The sequence below is a fragment of the Pipistrellus hanaki genome (assembly GCF_964339955.1).
Source record: "Pipistrellus hanaki genome assembly, chromosome: 13".
NCBI lineage: Eukaryota > Metazoa > Chordata > Mammalia > Chiroptera > Vespertilionidae > Pipistrellus > Pipistrellus hanaki.
The window spans coordinates 28,026,925-28,046,282 of NC_140515.1; the positions used below are offsets into that span (position 1 = coordinate 28,026,925).

The 19,358-nt window shown below is 49.8% G+C and overlaps 1 protein-coding gene across 2 annotated transcripts in view; it reads left to right on the forward strand.

The window, feature by feature from the left end:
* Positions 1–2,327: 2,327 nt before the first annotated feature.
* HRH1 (histamine receptor H1) overlaps positions 2,328–19,358 on the forward strand; it is a 69,836-nt gene continuing 52,805 nt past the window's right edge. For both annotated transcript variants that reach the window (XM_084902606.1, XM_084902605.1), the window contains exons 1-2: positions 2,328–2,554; positions 3,525–3,622. The gene's annotated coding sequence lies outside the window, so the exon portion shown is untranslated. The remainder of the gene's footprint in view (positions 2,555–3,524; positions 3,623–19,358) is intronic.

Genomic DNA, 19,358 nt, shown 5'->3' on the forward strand with positions numbered 1-19,358 from the left:
TCAGCTTCTACCTAACTGTCTGACCTTGGCATGACTTATGGACTGTATACTCTGAACAAGTCCCTCCATGAGTTTGTGCCTCAGTTTTCCCACCTGAAAAAAAAAGGGTTGATAATACTATTTACCTCATGTTTTGAGGAGTACATGTATTACCCTGTTTCCCTGAAAAGAAGACAGTGTCTTATATTAATTTTTTCTCCCAAAGTTGCGCTAGGTCTTATTTTCAGGGGATGTCTTATCTTTCCATGTGCTAGGTCTTATTTTCGGAGGATGTCTTATTTTCAGGGAAACACGATAGATTATGTGACACTCTTAGAACACAGGTGGGCACATGGGAAGTAGCTGTTACTTTTCATCTGCTGCCTATATTGTTAGTAAACTGGAGATCCCCTCTCCAGCCCACACACTCAGGATCTGGCCTGAGTTATCTCATTCTGTATCAGTTCCAGATGCCACAACAAAGCATACGTACCCTGGTCACCAGGGGCTTCAAATAGTGTTTGGCATGCTCTTCCTAAAAGGCTGACATTTCTAAAAATGCTGACCCCTGTGAGCTTAGCAGGCCTAAAACCAGCCCAGGAAGTGAAACTTTGGAGAGGAATTCCAAATAATGAAGCCTTTGCTGACTCAAAGAAAGGAGAGAGAGGGGATGGAAGTAAATACAGCCATTTCTGAGCCCCCCGCCCCACTCCTGACTACCCCCTCCCCACTTGGTTCTGTCATCCCCGCAGCTGTAGAGAGCAGAAACGCATTTCCCTTAGAGTTTATATTAGTTGTTACCCCAGTGTTAACTCAGTTCCAAAGGTGTATTGGTATGGAGACCCTGGAGAGTCACCAAGGAATGGGAGGGGCTTATTGTGGATTCAGAGAGAGTCCTGGTGTGGGCTCATGTTAATGTTCAGGGGGCTGATTCAGAGCTGGTACTCAGGACAGTCACGTGGCCTGTCAGCCAACTCCAACCCAAAGTGTCCTATCTCTGGGCTTCTGTATCAGCCCTTTAATCCCACCTTTCAGACAGGCATCGTGGTCGATGAGCTACCAGTAATGGAGCCCTTACTAAGTCCCTTACGTAAATGATTTCATGGAGCATTCCCGGGGCCCCATTGTCATAAAGGTTAGAGCACAATAACAATGACCTTGGGCCTTGTAGCCAGGCTGCATAGGGTGGATTCCCAGTTCCCCTACATAGTAGCTGTGTGACCTTGAGCAAGTTACTTAACCTCTCTGTACCCCAGTTTTCTCCTCTGTTAAATAGGGATACCAATAGTTCCTACTTATTCTGGCTGTGGATTAACAAAGTGAGCATCTGCAGCACTGAGAAGAATGCATGGCACAGTGACAACTGTTTTTATCAATTCTCATTTGATAGAAATGGACCCTGAGGCCAGAGAGAGGGATGGCCCATCACCGTACTCAGCTTCTGAAGCTGGGTCTTCCACCAGCTCTATATGACCCACTGAGTGGAAGTGCCCTCAACTCGGAAGAGGCTTACATACCCCCAGGAGGCCCCAAATCCACACCCCAGCACCCCTCACCCCAGGTCCTCCTCAAATACTCTCCTCTCCCTCAGAAATTGCCTGACTCTTTTGAAGTGTGTAGTAGATAAGATCTAAATACATGTTTAAGGTGTTCAAAGGGGATTTTCCTGGCAAGGAGGGGTGAAAAAAAACTGCCTCACCCCCCCCAGCTTGGAAATGAAGAAAATGGGTATGAACTCTCAAGCCCCCCCCCCCCCCCCCGCCCCCAGTCAGAGGGCAGAGAGGCTTGTGGGATCTGCAGAACTTTATCTCTCCTGCCCCCCTCACCCTGGCAAACCCCACCGCCCCAGGCTCTGCTCACAGATGCTAATGGAACCTTGAGCTCTTCCGGAGCAGTTAGGAGGAAACAGGGAAGAGGAGTGGCCTTCTAGACCCCGTGGAGGGCAGTAGGTGAGGGGGTCTGGAGTTCCCCTTGAAACTTCTAGGGGGTAGGTGCCTGCCTGTCAGTTATTCTGTCTGCCTGGCTTTGGCTTTCCGTCTTTTTCTATTCTGGCCTCTCTAGCAGGGATGAGGGGAGACGGGGTATCCCCGTATGTGTGTGTCTGCCAGGGGGTCTGTGGTGGGCTTTTCCCAGCACCGTCTCGTCTCCATGTCCAGCTCTGCTCCTGTATCTGGACTCCCCTATGTCTCCGTCTGCCTGCCCTCGGCTCTCACTCGTATTTCACCTCTCTGCAACCCGCCGAAGCCGAGCCAGAGGCCGGGGAGCCGCAGCTCCGACCCGTGGGCGGGCGGGCGGGGTGTCCGAGCCGAGGAGCTTGCCTGGCGCCCCCTCCCGGCGCGGGGGCCTGGGAGCGCCAAGCGGAGGCGGAGGAGGCGGAGGCGGAGGCGGAGGCGCTGCAGGCCAGCGGGCGCGGGTCTCCGCCTCGCTCGCTGCCTCCCTCCCTCTCTCCCTCCCTCCGGCCGCCCCCGCCCGGCGGCTCCTCCCCGGGAGCCCTGCCTCTTCAGTCGGCTCCCTAACGCCGCGGCCAAGGAGCACGGAGCAGCCAGGCAGCCCTAAACTTTCCCGGAGCCGCCCGGTGAGTAAGAGCCAGGGCGTCCTGGGAGGCCAGGGCGGCCGGGGCGCGGGAGCGGGGCCGGGGCGGGACGGCCGGGCTGCGCGCCGGTCAGGCTGAGGTCCGGGCATCCACCCCCGAGGAGCCTGGCGGAGAACCTGAGAGCCGCCGGCGTGGGGTGCCGGGCTCTCAGGTTCTCCGCCAGGCTCCTCGGGGTGCCGGGGGCTTGTGTGGGGTTCCGTAGCGCACCCCTCTCCATGGCACCCTCCCGGGCGCTCAGGTTTGGCCCCAGCGCCCCGACGCGCACACACCTGTGGCTTCCCCGGCACCGGCCCGGGTGCGCGCCCCGCGCCCCTCTCCCCGGGGTGGATCCGGAGCGGAGAAGGGAGTCCCGGCTCTCCCTGGCTATAGGCTGGCTCAGAGTTTGATGCAAATCGTAGTCCCAGCCCATCCGTAGTCTGAGTGCGTTGTTGTGCCAAATGGGCATCCAGGATCTGTCGTTCAGTTCTTCCTTTCATTGGATGCGTCCTTAGGTCCCCTCTGCTTGTGGCCGGGTGTTATCCTACCCCTTTTTCAGAGGAGGAAACTGAGGTGTAGAGAGGGAGCGCTGTGCTCAGGAGAGAGCAAGGCTTTTGAGCCCCCAAGTCTCCGGACCTAACTTCACCGCCGACAGGCGAGCCCCAGGCTCCGCGTCGCCAGGGGTCCGGTGTGGGTGGGACGTGTGGAGACCACCGCCCACGGTCTCCGGTAGCTGGGCTGCGAGCCCAGGCTAGGCAGACCTAACAGGTGCGAAGGGCACTTTGGAAAAATCGCTGCCAGGGAGTGGATTCTCCTGGTAGAAGCGCATGGGGGCTGCTGGTCCCCAGGAAAAAAAAAGGGGGAGAGGGTACTCAATTCTGGAAGGTGCTCTCCATTTTTCTGGAAGGAGCCAAGGAAGGCAGGAGCAGGAGCTGGAGCGCGGCAGGTCTTCACGGAAGCCACTCTCTCTTTCTAGGTGGTTAGCCCCCTCCTCCCCAAGAAGAAGACCCCGCGGAATCCCTGAGACTCTGAGGCACCTGCTGCGTGGGAGCTGGCAGTACCCCGATGCACCAGGTAGGGTCGCTGTCCTCTGGCTGGCGGGGTGCTGCCACCTCAGCCAGACTTGAGCCATGTCCCCTGTGTGAGCCGTGTCCCCTGGCGGGAATGTACTTGGGAAACTTTCTGCGATGAAGGGAAAGTCCCTGTGTCTGGAGCAGAGACGGAGTGCATCTCCAGAGCATGAAGGAGGGGGGCGTTGGGGGTCTGACAGGAAGAGGTTTGAATGCCCCAATCTTGGCTTTTATCTGGGAGGCAACTGGGAACCAGCAGAGACTGGGAGAGGGAGAGGGGATGGAATGAACCGAGTATCATTAAATCCCAGTTCGTCCTCACAGCAGCCTTGCAAGGTAGACGCTATTACTATTAGCCTCGTGGAACAGAGATACTCTATGAAGCTCAGAGAAGGTGAAGTAATTTGCCTGAGGCTGCCCAGCTGGTCCGCAGCAGAGTTAGGATTTGAACATGGATCTTAGCATGCAGATGGGACCTTAGGTTTTCCCTGCTTGTGGCGGTCAGCAGCAAAGGGGAGGACTAGAGAGATGAGGCAGCAGGGTCTCTGATGCCCCTGCGGCAGCTGTCCTTTCTCTCTAGCAGGTGTCCTGCAGGAGACATACTGCCTAGTGGCTGGTCACTCATAGGAATCCCTGACAACCCCGTGTGAATCTCTAACAGCCCCATGCAAATCTTCAAGGCTCGCTAGACAGACCTTCACACCCGAGGGCAAACCTCCTAATGCTACCGGCTGACTCAAGACGTATTTTCTTGGTGGAGGAAGAATCTGTAGGGAAGTCTGTACCATTTTCAAGTGGCAGAGAATCCTTACAAGGTGGGAGGTGGCCCAGCACAGCCTGTCCATGATTTCAGAGCTGGGTGGAGGCGGGCGCGGCCTGCCAAGGACCCTATCCTGTGGCCCAGGGGAGTCGTTTAGGCAGTCCTGGGCTGGGAGTGGTCCCTCTTGGCCCTGGGCTGTGTGTCCCAGGTGGGAAGAACTTCCTTTCCTTGGACTCTCTCTGAGTTAAGTGTTTGTACTTCCATTTTTACATGCAAGGCGTGGCTGATGGAAAATGGTGTGGCTTTCTGTAACAAGGAGGAGGCATAGCAAAGAGATAAAAGCTGTGGGTCCCGGAGCTGGCTCAAACGCCAGTGCTGTCACTGAGGAGCTCTGTGGCCTTGGGCTAGTCGCTCTACCTCTCTGTTCCTCAGTTCCCCATTTTTAGAATAGGAGTGTTCCTAGCACCTTCCTCACTGGGGTTGGTGAGAGAATCACGTTCATGGGTATTAAAGTACCTAAATGGCGCCATGGAATACCTAAAAGTGCTATTGAAACGTTAGCTGTTACTGTGTTGCTCTGAAGGTCAAGCTTTTATCCTGCCTCTGCCACCTGCACGCTGCCCCACCTCTGCAAGCCCCTTGCTCTCTTGTCTGTAGAGGGGGATGAGATCTAGTGTTAGATAGAAATGTGTGTCCCAGAGGTCTTAGTGCAATCCCAACCTTTCAATAGCCTAAGCCCCAAGGTCTCGGGGGGAAGACTTACTTAAACTCCCGGAGCGCTACTGGGCACTCAGCAAAAGCTTGGCATTCCCACATTATTACTGTTACGGCCAACCTCACTCCTTCGTGCTGCTGCTTAAACCTTACTCTCTGGCTTGTTGAATGGACCTGGGGCCATTTTCTGACTTGTGTGGGCAGGAGAAAAGCTCTTCCTTTCTTGCAAAGGCTCTCTCTTCACGGTCGTTTCTCAGGTCCCTAAGGAACAAATGTGGGCTTCTCAGTGGTTGTGGGATGCCAGAGGGTAGGGTGGAGGTTAATTTCACAGGGTCTAGCTACAGCTGCCATGTCCTCACCAAGGCAGAGCTTTCAACAGAGCATACCACCCCGGTGCCTTTCCGATTGTCCTACGGACTTGGGCTATTTTGTGCACCTTCCAGGTAAAGTGGACACGTCCAGAGCTCTGTTTTCCCTTAAAGACAGAATGGTGGAGTAAAAAAAGTTCAGGGTTAGGATCCCACCTTGACCCTTTGAGCTGAGTGACCTTGAGCATCAGTTCCCTCATCTGCTAAATGGCCACTAATCATATTTTCCCTGAGTATGTTTATCAGGATGGGAAAGCAGAGAAAAGAAGAGGAAAGCAGATAGTATAAAATGGCCAAGAATGACATGCAATTTTAAGTACTTCTCATTAGCCTTCAGGCTGGACGTTAGCAGTAATTGCTCCTGATCCAAGACATTTTATCTGCAAGATGTACCTGGCAGAGGATCATTCAGGCCCCAGCTGCCTGCTGCCCTCCCTTGCACAGTGATGCTGAGCACTTCTGAATTGCGGGATGTAATTATAATAAAGCTCCTGTATCTTATTTATAAGTGACTCACTTCTGCCATTAATGGTAGCCGGGGACTCAGGCACACACTCATCGGAAACAATGCCACTGATGCTGTGGGAAGAGAGACCAGGATGCCTCTCTTCCTGCTCACTTTCCCCGCTGTAATTCTCCAGTGATCATGCACAAGAATCACATGGGCCAGGATCAAAGCTGACAGCTCACCATTTGTGCAACAGCTTGGCTAGCAAGGCCCATTGAAACGTGATGCTGCCAGCAGAATGGATGTTAGAAATCATTACAACAGAGGATGGAGCAGAGGAGCTTGAGGAAGGCACCTCCAGGGAGTGCTTAAAAGCACGGGCTCTGGTGTCTAACAGACCTGCATTTGAATCTTGGTTCTGCCAGCTCATTAGTTGAGATAAGATTTTTTACTACCTTCTTAACTAGACTCGCAGTCCTGAGAGAGCAGAGACCATGTCCGTCTTAGCTCTTAGCCCACAGAAGGGGCTCATGAATGCTGAATCAATGAACGAATATATGAATGACAAGTTGCTTGATTGAGCCTCAGCTTTGTCACATGTAAAATGGGGCTAGGATAGCATCTGCCTTGTAGGTTGCTGGGAGGACTGAATGAGGAAATGTTATGCACAGAATAAGCACTGAACACTGCCCTCACTGACAGATTAATGAGCAGAAACAGGGACACAGCTGGCCTAATCTGGGAGAGAAAACTTTCTCCCACCCTCAGACCAACAAGGAGCAATAATGCTAGTCATAAGAATCCCCTGCATTCATACAGCACCCTACAAAGGGCTTCCATCCATTGACTCCTAACAACTAGGTAGGATGGCTGTTCCTGTTTTACAGGTGAGGAAAAGGTTTGGGGAGGTTGGTGGAATGCCCAGAGTAACACAGATTAGAAGCCCAGGTTGTTCTGACCTGGGAGCTGTTATTGCTGAGCTCCCTATTGGTCCACATAGGGTCTAACAGTATGTTTCATCTTCCATGAACATGGTATTTCTCTTCATTATTTAGGATACCTTTACCTTCTCTTGGTACAGTTTCCTAATTTTCTCTTGGTGGTATTGCACACATATATATATTTTTAGATCTTTGCTAGTTGTTGGATATTTTCCATGCTATTTTAAATAATATACATTTTAACTTAATGTTCTATAGGTAATATTTGGGAAAAATAAGATTCTTTTGGGAACACTAGCCTACCTAATAAAAGAGTAATATGCAAATTAACCACCACCCCGCTACACCCACAAGCCATGCCCACCAGCCAATCAGAGTTATGCAAATAAACCCAACCAAGATGGCTACAGCCACAGAGAGCAGGAGGGAGACGTGGCAACAGAAGAAGCCAAGCTTTCCGCCTGCCCTGGCCAGCCTAAGCCTCCACTCAAGGCTACAACATTTCAATTATAGAAAGTAAACAAATCCAAACAGAAATGGTGGCAGCCATGGAGCAAGCAGAAGGCTTGGCTCCGCTTCAGGCTACAAAGTTTTAAATGTAGAAGGTAAATAAATTCCAAATATCAGGGCCTCCGCTTGGGTCGCCAGGGGGCATGGCTGGCCTGCAAATCACCACTGGCCCCTCGCTCAGGCCGCCCCACATTCCAAGTGAACCCCCACCCTGATCTGAGACACCCTTAAGGGAAAACCAGCTGCCCCCCACCAGTGCACCAGGCCTCTATCCTATCTAATAAAAGAGTAATATTCAGATTGACCATCACTCCAACACACAATATGGCTGCCCCCATGTAGTCAAAGATCCTGCTCCTATGTGGACACAAGATGGCCACCACAAGATGGCCAGCAGGGGAGGGCAGTTGGGAGGCACCAGGCCTGCAAGGGAGGGCAGTTGGAGGTGATCAACCCTGCAGGGGAGGGCAGTTAGGGGTGACCAGCCCAGCAGAGGAGGGAAGTTGGGGGCAAACAGGCTGGCAGGGGAGCAGTTAGACATCAATCAGGCTGGCATGGGAGTGGTTAGGGGGTGATCAGGCTGGCAGGCAGAAGCGGTTAGGTGAGCATTTGGGATCCAGCAGTCCTGGATTGTGAGAGGAACATCCAACTGCCCATTTAGGCCCGATCCCACAGTCAGACATCTCTCGAGGGGTCCCAGATTGGAGAGGGTGCAGGCTGGGCTGAGGAACACATACTCCCTGCCCCCGTGTGTGAATTGTGTGCATCGGACCTCTGGTATATAATACAATTATAGGAAGTGAAAGTAATAGTTTTGTTTCTTTCTTTACAATTCTCATGTTCCTATTTCTCCCCCCATCCCTCTCCCCCTTGTCTTACTGCCCTGACTAATACCTTAGCATGAGAATGAATTAAAGACGGGAGAGTGGGAGCTTGCCCTTGCAGCTCTTAGGGAGCTCTACATTTGATAACCAGGTATAACGTTCACTCGAGGGTTTTGGCAGGTAATCTTTACCAGATGAAAGAACTTCCTTCCTATTCCCAGTTTGCTGAGTGTCTGTTTTCTTTTTAGTCATACATGGAAGTAGAGTTTATAACAGATGTTTTCCCTGCATCTGCTCAGATGGTCGTATGATTTTTCTTTGTCAATCTGTTAACTTGGTGAACTGCATTGATTTCTGTTTTCCTGGAATATAAACCCAACTCCCATTGTCCTGTAGCATCCTTATTGCTGGTTTATTTCTACTCGCCATTTTGTTTAGAATTTTAACAACATGAGTTCATGAGTGAGACCCATTGGCAATTTTCCTTTCTTAGCGCTTACTTGTCAAACTTTGAGTGGGCAGTATTCCCATTTTTTTTTTTTTTTTAATTCTCTAGAAAATATTGTGCAAGCTGGGTGTTGTTCTTTTCTGGGTGTTGTTCTTGTTTGCTGGACCTCACCAGTGAAGCTCCCAGTGGGTGGACGCTGGAGAAGGGGAATGGGAAGGGCAACTGACTTCAGCTCAGTCTAAGGAGGAAATTTCCAACAGTGAGTGGCTAGGCTGCCCCAGGCAGGAGTGGACAGAGACTGTGACCCTGGCTGTCTGAGTGCCGCCGAGCCTTGGTCACTGGGTACAGTTCTTCCAACCAAGGATCATGAATGAAGAGAGCTCAGCCTAGGGTGAAAGTTCAATGCCTGTGAGTTCCACTTGAGTCTCCTTTTGCTTCTAAAATTGCTGCAGCTCCAGACAATGTACTTCCCATGAATTATTATTCCCTGGGGCCCACCGATGGAGACACCAGACTCCATGGACTGTTCTTCCAGTTGGAATCAGTTTGCCCGAGATCCTCAGATTATAACCTGAGGCCATATCTCTCCTACTGACTCCCCTTGTTTCCCTAGGGTTGCTAAATTTGGGGATGGTTCTCAGCCCAATCTTCCCTCAATCCTCTTTTACTTAAAAGTACCTGGTTCTGTGCTAACTTATATCCTCTTTCTTAATCCCCATAGCAATGTTATGAGTAGTTACTATTACCCCCATTAATCGGATTAGGAAAACAAGGTTTCTAGTTGTCATCGTTTTAATGGTTTTATTATTTCACACTAAATTATCACTCTCTAACCTGTTTGGGTTTGGGTACAGGGAAAAGGTCTAACTTCATTTTTTATTCACATAATTAACCATTTGTCCCCACCCTATTTACTGACTGTTTCTTCCTTTTCTCACCTATGCCACCTTTATCTCACCTATGCAACCCGTATCAGACACTAACCTACCCCCTATCTTCTGAGGCAGAGCTGTGGCATTGCACACCTCCAGGGGGCACCATTCGCATGATTTTCTCTCGGGTCTCAGGGTACGTGACTTGGAAGCCCAGTTATTAGTAGCAGATCTCTTTCCAGGCTGTCTGTTCTGGTGTTGAACTCTGGTGTTGAACTGCCAGCTGATTCTAGTGGATGGCCATCGGGCAGGTCATGGCAGGAAATAGAGCAAAGGCCACCTGGGCACAGCACAGGTGGAGGGGAGGAGTGGGAGTCTGGGCCATTGCTGCTTTGTTAGTTATTTGCATAGTGTCTGTTTTCATGGCCAGCAAAGGCATCTGCTTTCCCCTTCTTTTATTGCTTTTTTCTCTCTAACATTCGAAGCAATTTTCACTTGGTTTATTCTTTCGGCAGAACTTCATTTACTTACTGGCTGGCTTTTCTCTGTTCCTGGAGAGAATCGTCATTCAATAAATCCACCTGCTGTGCCTCTGCCTGAGCCCATGTGAGGCACAGTTCCATCTCCAGCCTACACATGTGACCTGGAGCCTTGGTCGATGTGACTGTTTTTCGGTCCCAGGCCAAAATGAAAGCCTCTCTCCTTTTCTCTCCTCTGTCCACAGCCTCTAACTGTCTGTATGGGCCTCTGGTAGATCCCAGTTTCAGCCTCCTGAGAGAATGACGATCTAGCTCTTCAAAGCACAAGATTTTAAGAGAATCCGAGGAGAGCCTGAGTTCACTTACGTATTTCATCTAAATTTCCCTTGAGCAAGTTTAAGGGAAACCATAAATTCTGCGTTTTAATCGGAAAACAATCTCCTGAAAACAAGTTCTTGCGAAGCAGAAAGAGACAAAATTAATTGTAGATATAAACTCAGCTATATAAATGATACCCACAAATTCAGTTTACGGTTACGATCATGGTTTCCAGGGCCAGATGACGTAGAAGTGTTGGCACTTCTCAGAGTGTGTGCCAGGCAAGTCCTCCAACCTGTCTTTGCCTTAATTCCTTCCACCGTGAAGTAAGATTAGTGACTACCTTAAGAGACAGGATTGCTATGAGTATTAAATGAGTCATGAAGTTCCAAAGAATTAATACTGGAAAAGCATTTATAGCAGAGCCTGGCGACTATAACTGTTGATTAAATAAACCATTGATTTTCAACCGGTGTGTTGATACACTGGTGTGCTGCAAGAATTTTTTAAATATGCGGTACCTGACTATTTAGTCAGGACACCAACCTCTTTTCCCTTAGATTGTCAATTTTAAAAAAATGACAATGGTCAACACAACAATAGCCGTTTGGTGTAAATGAATCAAAAGTTTGCCTTGGGTGGTGTGGGTCACTGGTTAGAGTGTGGTCCCATGCACCAAAGGGTCTCAGGTTAATTCCTGGTCAGGGCACATACCCAGGCTTTGGTTTGATCCCCAGTCAGGACACTTGCATGAGGCAACCAATCAGTATTTCTCACATTGATGTTTCTCTCTCTCTCCTTCTCCCTCTCTCTAGAACCAGTAAAAAACATATCTTCGGGTGAGGATTTTAAAAAAAATTATACCTATTTTTTTTTTTTATCAGATTGGCAAAAAAAATACACTTTTTAGCATGCCGTAGAATTTTATTAATTAGTTTATGTGTGCCATGAGGTGAAAAATATTGAAAATTGTGAAATAACCCAATTAATGAATGAAGGCATTATATGAATTTCTTTTTTCTCCAAGGTATTGTGAGTCATTTTGTCATATTCCAAAACAAATTCCATGGGGTTTTTAGAATTTGAAATTGTATTAATTCTACTTATCAATTTCTGACCTGCCTCTTGTGAGTAGTATTTTCTGTGTAAAGAGGTTTTCTCCCAAATTTTACTGGAAGTTCCTTCAGGGGAGCTACATGTCACTTTGATGAAGCTCCACAGTAAGATTCTTTATAAAAAAATGTTTTTATTGATTTTTGAGAGAGAGGAAGGGAGGGGGATAGAGAGAAACATTGATTGACTGCCTGGAGATCAAGCCCACAACCTGGGTATGTGCCTTGCCCGGGAATGGAACGGAGACCTCTTGGTTCATGGGTTGATGCTCACCCACTGAGCCATACCATCCAGGCAAAGATTCTCTTTAAAAGTGCTAGAACCTAGAGGCAAATGGGTTTGGTGGCAATAATTGGGGTTTTAGAGTCTGGATCTGGACTCACATCTTAATGCCGTCAATAGTTACCTTTGTGACCTCAGAGGAAGCATTTCAACCTCCCTGGCCTCAGTTTCCTCATCTGTAAAAGGGAGATAATAATAAATAATAATACTCATTTCACGCATTATTGAGTGCCTCTTCCCCCAGATCTTGCAATGACTTCTCATCATTGAAGACTCAGATGTCTCCTCCTTGGAGAGGCCTTCTCTGACCACCCCATTTTCACCCCCCCACAAATTCAGTCACTCTCCACAGATTTTCTTTATAGCCCCCTATCTCCTTCCTCTTCCCCCCACCTCCTCACTCCCCCCCCCCCCCCCCATCGCCAGCTCCAGGACTGTAGGGACACCATCTGCTTGGTTTACTGCTAGACCTGCCATTAGCAGCTGGCACCTAGTAGGTGTGCAGTAAAAACGTATTGGCTGAAGGAAGGCAGATCACAGGGATAGCCTTAAAGACAAGGGCACATCCAGATACGCAAACGGTGTGAAGACCACCAAGAGGGTGAAGTCCCTGGCACATGGTAGCATTCACGCCCCTGGAAATGCTGTTAGGCCCTTTGAAAGTAGTCAGAATCACTGGGCAAAGATGAGCTCTTCTCACGATTGTTTCCAGGGCTCAATAAATATTTGTCAGTCACTTAATTGATTGATTCTCACAGCATCCAGCACCGAGGCCCCGAGAAGCTCCATTAATGAGTCAGGAATACAAGACACAGGGTTTTCTCCCACTGCTTGGTCCTGTCGGGGGGTGGGAGGTGGGGGGGGGGTGTGGGGGGGATAGATCGATACATAGCACTCCTTTGCCTGGTCTGACTTCTAGAACAACTGAGAATGAAGACAAAAAGCAGGGCAGCTGGATAGCAAATGCCACTGTTACCACGTGGACATTGGAGCATGCGGCTGGCGAATGCTGAAAGCCAGAATGTTGGGTGTCCTTGCCTGGCACAGGGCAGAGGGGCCCCTTCCCCTTCCAGCTAGACAGAGAGCAAACCCGGACATATGCTCCCTGCAAACAGGCTGGGTTTTAAGAGAATCAGAGAAGAGCCTGAGTTCACTTACCTATTTCATCTCAAACGCACTAAAAAATATGAGGCACCATGCACAGAACTACGGGAGGAGCTATGAGGAGGGGGTGAGAGACCAGGATATAAAGGTAGTAAAACTCCCATTACATGCCAAAACCGGTTTGGTTCAGTGGATAGAGCGCCGGCCTGCAGACTGAGGGGTCCCAGGTTCAAACCTGATCAAGGGCATGTACCTTGGTTGCGGGCACATCCCCAGTGGGGGGTGTGCAGGAGGCAGCTGATCGATGTTTCTAACTCTCTATCCCTCTCTCTTCCTCTCTGTAAAAAAATCAATAAAATATATTTTTAAAAAAAACAAACAAACTCCCATTACATGGAAGGAAATATGAGGAAGAAAATTAGGCAAGAAGCCCTTTGGGGGGGGGGGGGTGTGAGCTCAAGAGAGTCTGGGAGATCCAGAGGCCTCTAATCCTGCTTATTCTTTGTACCTTTCTGATCCCTCCTATCTAGCTGGCAGAGGAAAGGAACTGTCATGTCTTGAGAAAGCACTCCTGGCCAGGGCTTTCCCCTCATGTGCTACCCAGTCCTCTCTACAGCCCTGTGAAATAGGTCATTAGCATGCCCATTTTACAGATAAGAAAACTGAGGCTAGAGAGGTTGACCAACTTATGCTAGAGTGAAACCGGGGAGACGTGTAAGGAGATGATTACAGTTGTCCAGATGAGAGAGGATAGTCGCTTGGACCAGGGGGTGGTGGTGATGGAGGGAAATGGACAGATGGAGACTGTTTTGGAGCGGGGCATTGGGATTGACAGGTGGCTGGGTGTGGTGAGGTTGGATGGGGCATTACTAGAGGACAGCATTAAAGCAGTGCTATTGAATAATTTGGGCGGGGCTGGTTTTGTTTTCTCACACTTTGGGAAGAATCGATATGGCCTTCCTATTCAAACAATTAAGAAATCCACAGGCACCACATCTGCACATCTCAGGGGAACTGAAACTGATGATCGCTCACTCTTAATTGGAAGTGGTAGCGGGAGTGTGCTCAGAGAATTAAAACTCGCAGGGCCAAGGTAGGGGGCTGCAGGGGAAAGGTGCTTGGGTCTGCAAGACATGGAAGGAAGCGGATGCAAAGACACTCCTTCGCCCATATCCTTCTTCCCTTAGAGATGGCAGTTACTACACCCCGTGTTTACGGTATGCAGCCCTCCTCAGCACCCTCCCTATCCCAGCTTGATCTTGAGCCTTGTTCTCCCTCCCTAGAGCCCCTAACATAGCTTCCTGACCCAAGGTAGCTCCCTGCTTTCCCTTTAGGATACTGTGTGGGATTGCAGGGACTGGAGACACGCCCACTTTATCCTGGGTTAATGGGGTTTGTTGGCTGGATATATAGGAATATGAGAACGACAGAACACAGTGTCTCCACCATACTGCCAGTCCCATGGGGCACTGACCAATCATTTGAATCCACTGGAGACGCATGAGCCTGTCCTCCCCGCAGCAGTGACCTCTGCTTCCCTCTCTCCTGCTGGAACCAGGGCCCTGGACTCCTTGTTCCTCTGCTTTGGCTGTTCTTGCTCAGACCAACTAACTCTTCCTAGTCTGTGCTCTACTCTTCATTCATTTAACACACACTTACTGAGCACCTGCTGTGTTCCAGGTCTCCTCTAGGCTTGTGGATTACTCTTTAGGACAAAGCAGACACCTGCCCAGATGGAGCCTGTAGTCTACCTCCTGGCTTCTGTTTACCTATAACATCCTTTGTCTTGTGGCTTCTGGTTGCTCATGGCATCTGTTGCCCCCTGATTTCTGCTGGCCATGACCTCTGTGGTGCCCTGGCTTCTGGTTGCCCATGACATTCGTTGTCTCGTGGCTTCTAGTGGCACATGGCACCTGTTGTTCCGTGACATCATGGCCTTCTGACTTGCGTAGCTGCGTGATATTTTTAATTTCTGCCCCAATCCCTACCAACTGTTGCCTCTCTGTATGTTTTGCATTCAACTGAAGAGGGAATCATCTTATTTCAGTTACCCAATTGTCCAGAACATTTGTCCCAGGCGACCCCATAGATGACTGTCAAGGACTGATCTGGGTGCGAGATACAGGGATAAACAAGATGGAAGGTCCTGCCTTCCTAGAGCTGATGCTATAGTAGAAGGCGAGGCAAGAAGTGAATCAACAAATGAGTACAAATGCAGTATTAGAGGACGGTAAGTGATAAGCCAGGTAGGAGAATGGGAGGAGGGGTGGGTAGCCTTGAACTCAATGAGGAATGGAACATGCTTGTATCTGAGGAAGAAGCATTCTGGTTTGGAATATTCTAGAAAGAGACGAGGCCTGAGTGGCTAGCATTGAGTTTAAGCGATGGGGTCAGAGAAGTCATGGGGTAGAAGTATAGGGCCTTGTTGGCCATGGTGAGGACCTGGCTTTTGTTCAGAAGACATTGGAGCCATGGAGGGTTTCGAGCTTTCAATGACACAATCCAATGTGGAACGAACAGCGTGGCCCTGACTGCTGTGTGGATGATACACCAAAGGAAGGGGAGAGTGATTTCATGAAGGGCTAACACCGTTAGTTATTCAAGCAGAGGGTGGTGGTGGCCTACACCAGCTATGACATGGGAGTGATGAAAAACGATCAGCTTTCAGTCCTGGCCAGGTGGCTCAGTTGGTTAGAGTGCCCACCCGAATACCCAAAGATTGCAAGTTTGATTCCAGTCAGGGCACATACCTAGTTTGAGGGTTCAGTACCTGGTTGGGGTACAGCAAGACAAGAGGCAACTGATTCATGTTTCTCTGACATCCATATTTCTCCCCCCTACCCCCTTCTGCTTTCTTCTCTCTCTAAAAATCAATAAACATATCCTTGTGGAGGATTAAAAATTTTTTTAAAAAAGTGATCAGCTTTCAGATCTATTTTGAAGGTAGAACTGAGCCTCTGAGCATCATGGATGTCTCTCGAATGTACTTTGCCCCAGTCACCCAGGTAGCTCTGCCTCCTCTCTGCTCCTGTGGTGATTGTCCTGGGTGCTACTGATTGAGTTCCCTAGTCTACAGCGAGGATAATAATCATGTCTCCCTCCTGGTGTCATTGTGAGCATGCCCCTAGTGGGGCTCCTAGGGCAAAGTGGATGCCCAGCCAATGAGAGCTATTATTGTTAGAACACTGGGGGCGGGGTCAGTATGCAAGGGACAGTTCTTGGTGGTGGTGGTGGTGGGCAGGGGGGGGGCGGGGGGGGATGTCAGACTTCTCCCAGGAGATTTGGGCAGCCCTGGCTTTGCTTCATCCAGGAACCTTGGGGTTGGGATCGTTCCAGTAGGAAACAGAAGAGCAGCCCTCTCTATTGAACTCCAACCAGGAGCCTGGGGCTGCCCCAAGCTTATTGCAATTCTCACAGCCCTCGGAGCAATGAGGCCACCTACCCTGTTCTGCAGAGTCTCAAAGAAGTGAAGGGATTCACCCAAGAACCATAGCAAGTGGCAGAGTTTGGGCCTGAGCAGGTGAATCCTGGCCAAGAGGCAAGGTGGTATGGTGATTAACAACCTAGTCTCAGGGCCCAGGGAAAACAAATTTGAATCCTGGCTCAGCCACTGACTGGCTGTGTGACCCTTGGCATGCCTCTTCCCTTCTCTGTGCCTCAGTCTCCTGGTCTGTAAAATGGGTTTCTCCCCTGATGGGCCGAGGAGTAAGGGAGAGTATGGATGCGACGTATCGGATAGGACCCACACAGAGTGGGCACTCAACAGATGTGAGTGCTCCCTTTTCTTACCTGCAGACCTGTGTCTCTGTGGCTCCTGCCTGGCATCTCTGCCAGCCTATTGAAGTAGATGCCTTATTGCTAGACGCTGTCATGGAAACCAAGAGATGGGCCAATAGGAAAGGCCCAGAGGAGGCATGGGAAGGGGTTGCCATTCCCTGCTCGCTCTGTGGGCCCGCCTCAGCCAGCTCGTTATAGCAGTGACGGCTCAGGGGAACAGAGGTGGTGGTGGAGGAGACAAAGGCTGGCTGGGCTCGAATGGAGGCTTTGCTCCTGGAGGGACGGAGGGATGTAGGGCACCACCTATGGGGCCCCCAAAGCTTGGGAGGCCAGAGCCAGGATGTGACTCATTCTGGAATCCTTTGTCCGTCGGCCATTCTGTCAGCACTCTTCAGGAGGCAACGCATTGTCTTTCCCTTTGAAACAACCTTTCCACCCCACCTCTGACTAGTCAAAGCCCATGACCCTTCTGACTGTCTTTCATAATCAGTCTCCAAATGAGTTGCTCATTGTCCTGCAGGCAAGAACAGCTCCATTTGGGGGCCTGGTCCCCTTTCCGGGTGTTCTTTAATAATTAGACTCTTTTGCTGAAACCGTTCTGGCTCAGTGGTAGAGCGTCGGTCTGCGGACTGAAAGGTCCCGGGTTCAATTCCGGTTAAGGGCATGTATGTTGGCTGCGGGCACATCCCCAGGTAGGGGATGTGCAGGAGACGGCTGGTCGATGTTTCTCTCTCATCGACGTTTCTGGCTCTCTATCTTCCTCCCTTCCTCTCTGTAAAAAATCAACAAAATATATTTTAAAAAATAATAATTAGACCCTTTTGACGCCTCGTTCCTAGAAAAGGGTCTCTTTCCCCTTCTGTACACCCCAGCCCCTAGGACTCCATCCTACAGCTCTTCCTGCCTTCTGCTCTCCCAGCATGTCAACATTGCTAGCCCCCTCCTCCCCTTTTTAGGGTGCAGGCTTCAAGCTTTGCCACTTTCCGGAGGAACTCAGAAGAAAGACCCCTGGGCTTGGAGTCCTACAGAGCTGTGTCAGGTCCTCACTTGCTCTGCCACTTGTACACTGTGTGACAGGCCAGTGGCCCCTGGGAGTCTCAGTTTTCTTATCTGTTCAGGGCAGACTGGCCTCATAGGATTCGATGAGTTAATTCAAGTAAAGCACCTTCAAACTGCATTACTGTTACTGCTTCCTGCCTTTCTTAAAATCCGGGAACAAAGGAGGAAGCAGAAACACATCATACACACACACACACACACACACACACACACACACGTACCTACTTTGTTTATAAAATTAAACCCCTTCTCTTGAGCTGGAAAGAATCTGCTAAACTCTTTCTTTGGAGATGTTACCAACTTTGCATCCGTTTGTCAAACACTAATCATGCAGCTAACTATGTGCCAGGCTGTGTGCTAGGCACTGAGGAGGCAGAGGGAGGGGGGCGGGGACAAGGCATGATTCGTGCTTTTGAACTTGGTAGGGAAGGCAGACCTAGGCTCAGACAATAAGTTACGTGTCATTTCTAGCTGTTCGCAGGGTTAGGCACGCGCAAAAGCTGGGGTTGGGGTTGAGGAGGGAACGGTTTTCTGAGCTGAGCATGTGCCCGCTGAGTTTTGAAAGATAAGTAGGACTTAATTCAGCAAAACAAGGTGAGATGGGCTTTCCAGACAGAAAGTGGTGCCTGAGCGGAGCAAAATACCAGCCGAAACAGCATGGTACGTGCAGGAAACTCTAAGGAGTGAGGTTTTGCCAGGGCATAAGGTAAAGTTTAAGGTCAGGGGGAGTGGGAGATGAGTGTGCCTAAGTTAAGCAGCCTCCCAGTCTTGATCTAATCTGGAATCTTTTCATCACAATGAATGAAAGTTTCGGGGTCACCAGGAGACGAATGGGCATGGGAGGGTTTTAACTGCCCATTTACATTTATTGTCCAGAACCTTGCTCTTCATGAACCTTGGTGGTTCTGGGACCAGCAGCACCAACTTCACTTGGGAGCTTGTGGGAAATGCAGAATCTCAGCCCCCAAACCCCCCAAACCTGCAAAATTGGAACCTGCATGTTGACAAGGAGACCGGTGTACAGACAGAGGGGTACACAGTGCCAGAAAGCTTTCAGATATTGCTCACTCTGCTGCCAGCCCCCGGGCAAAGGGGGCTTTTTGCTACTCAAGCCGCCCAGGACCCCTGAACAGGCATGTTTCCCTAGTCTTAGAGGAGTACCAGGGTAGAATTGCCCCAACTCTGGGATAGCTCTTTTTTTTTTTTTTAATATATTTTATTGATTTTGTACAGAGAGGAAAGGAGAGAGAAAGAGAGTAAGAAACATCGATGAGAGTCATCGATCAACTGCCTCTTGCACACCCTCTGCTGGAGATTTGCCCGCAACCAAGGTACATGCCCTTGACCGGAATCAAACCTTGGACCCTTCAGTCCCCAAGCCGATGCTCTATCCATTGAGCCAAACCAGTCTTGGCTGGGATAGCTCTTGAAAGAGGAGATGTCTAAGTCCCCTTTTTATCTTCTTGAGGCCTTCCGCCTCATCGGAAGCAGGATCGTGTGGCATATCTTCTCTGTTCCTTGTTATAAATAGTCTCCAAATATAAGATATGTGGGTAAGAGATTTGGCAGGTGCTACATGACCCCTTCTTTGAGAGAGTTTATCTTAAAGGACAGGGCACCCAGATCTTGTGTGTGCGTGTCATTTGCTTAACTGCATGTTCTCTTGAGAGGGGGAACGTGACTGTAGTCTCTTCCACTTTCAAAAACTGGCTGAGAATAAGAT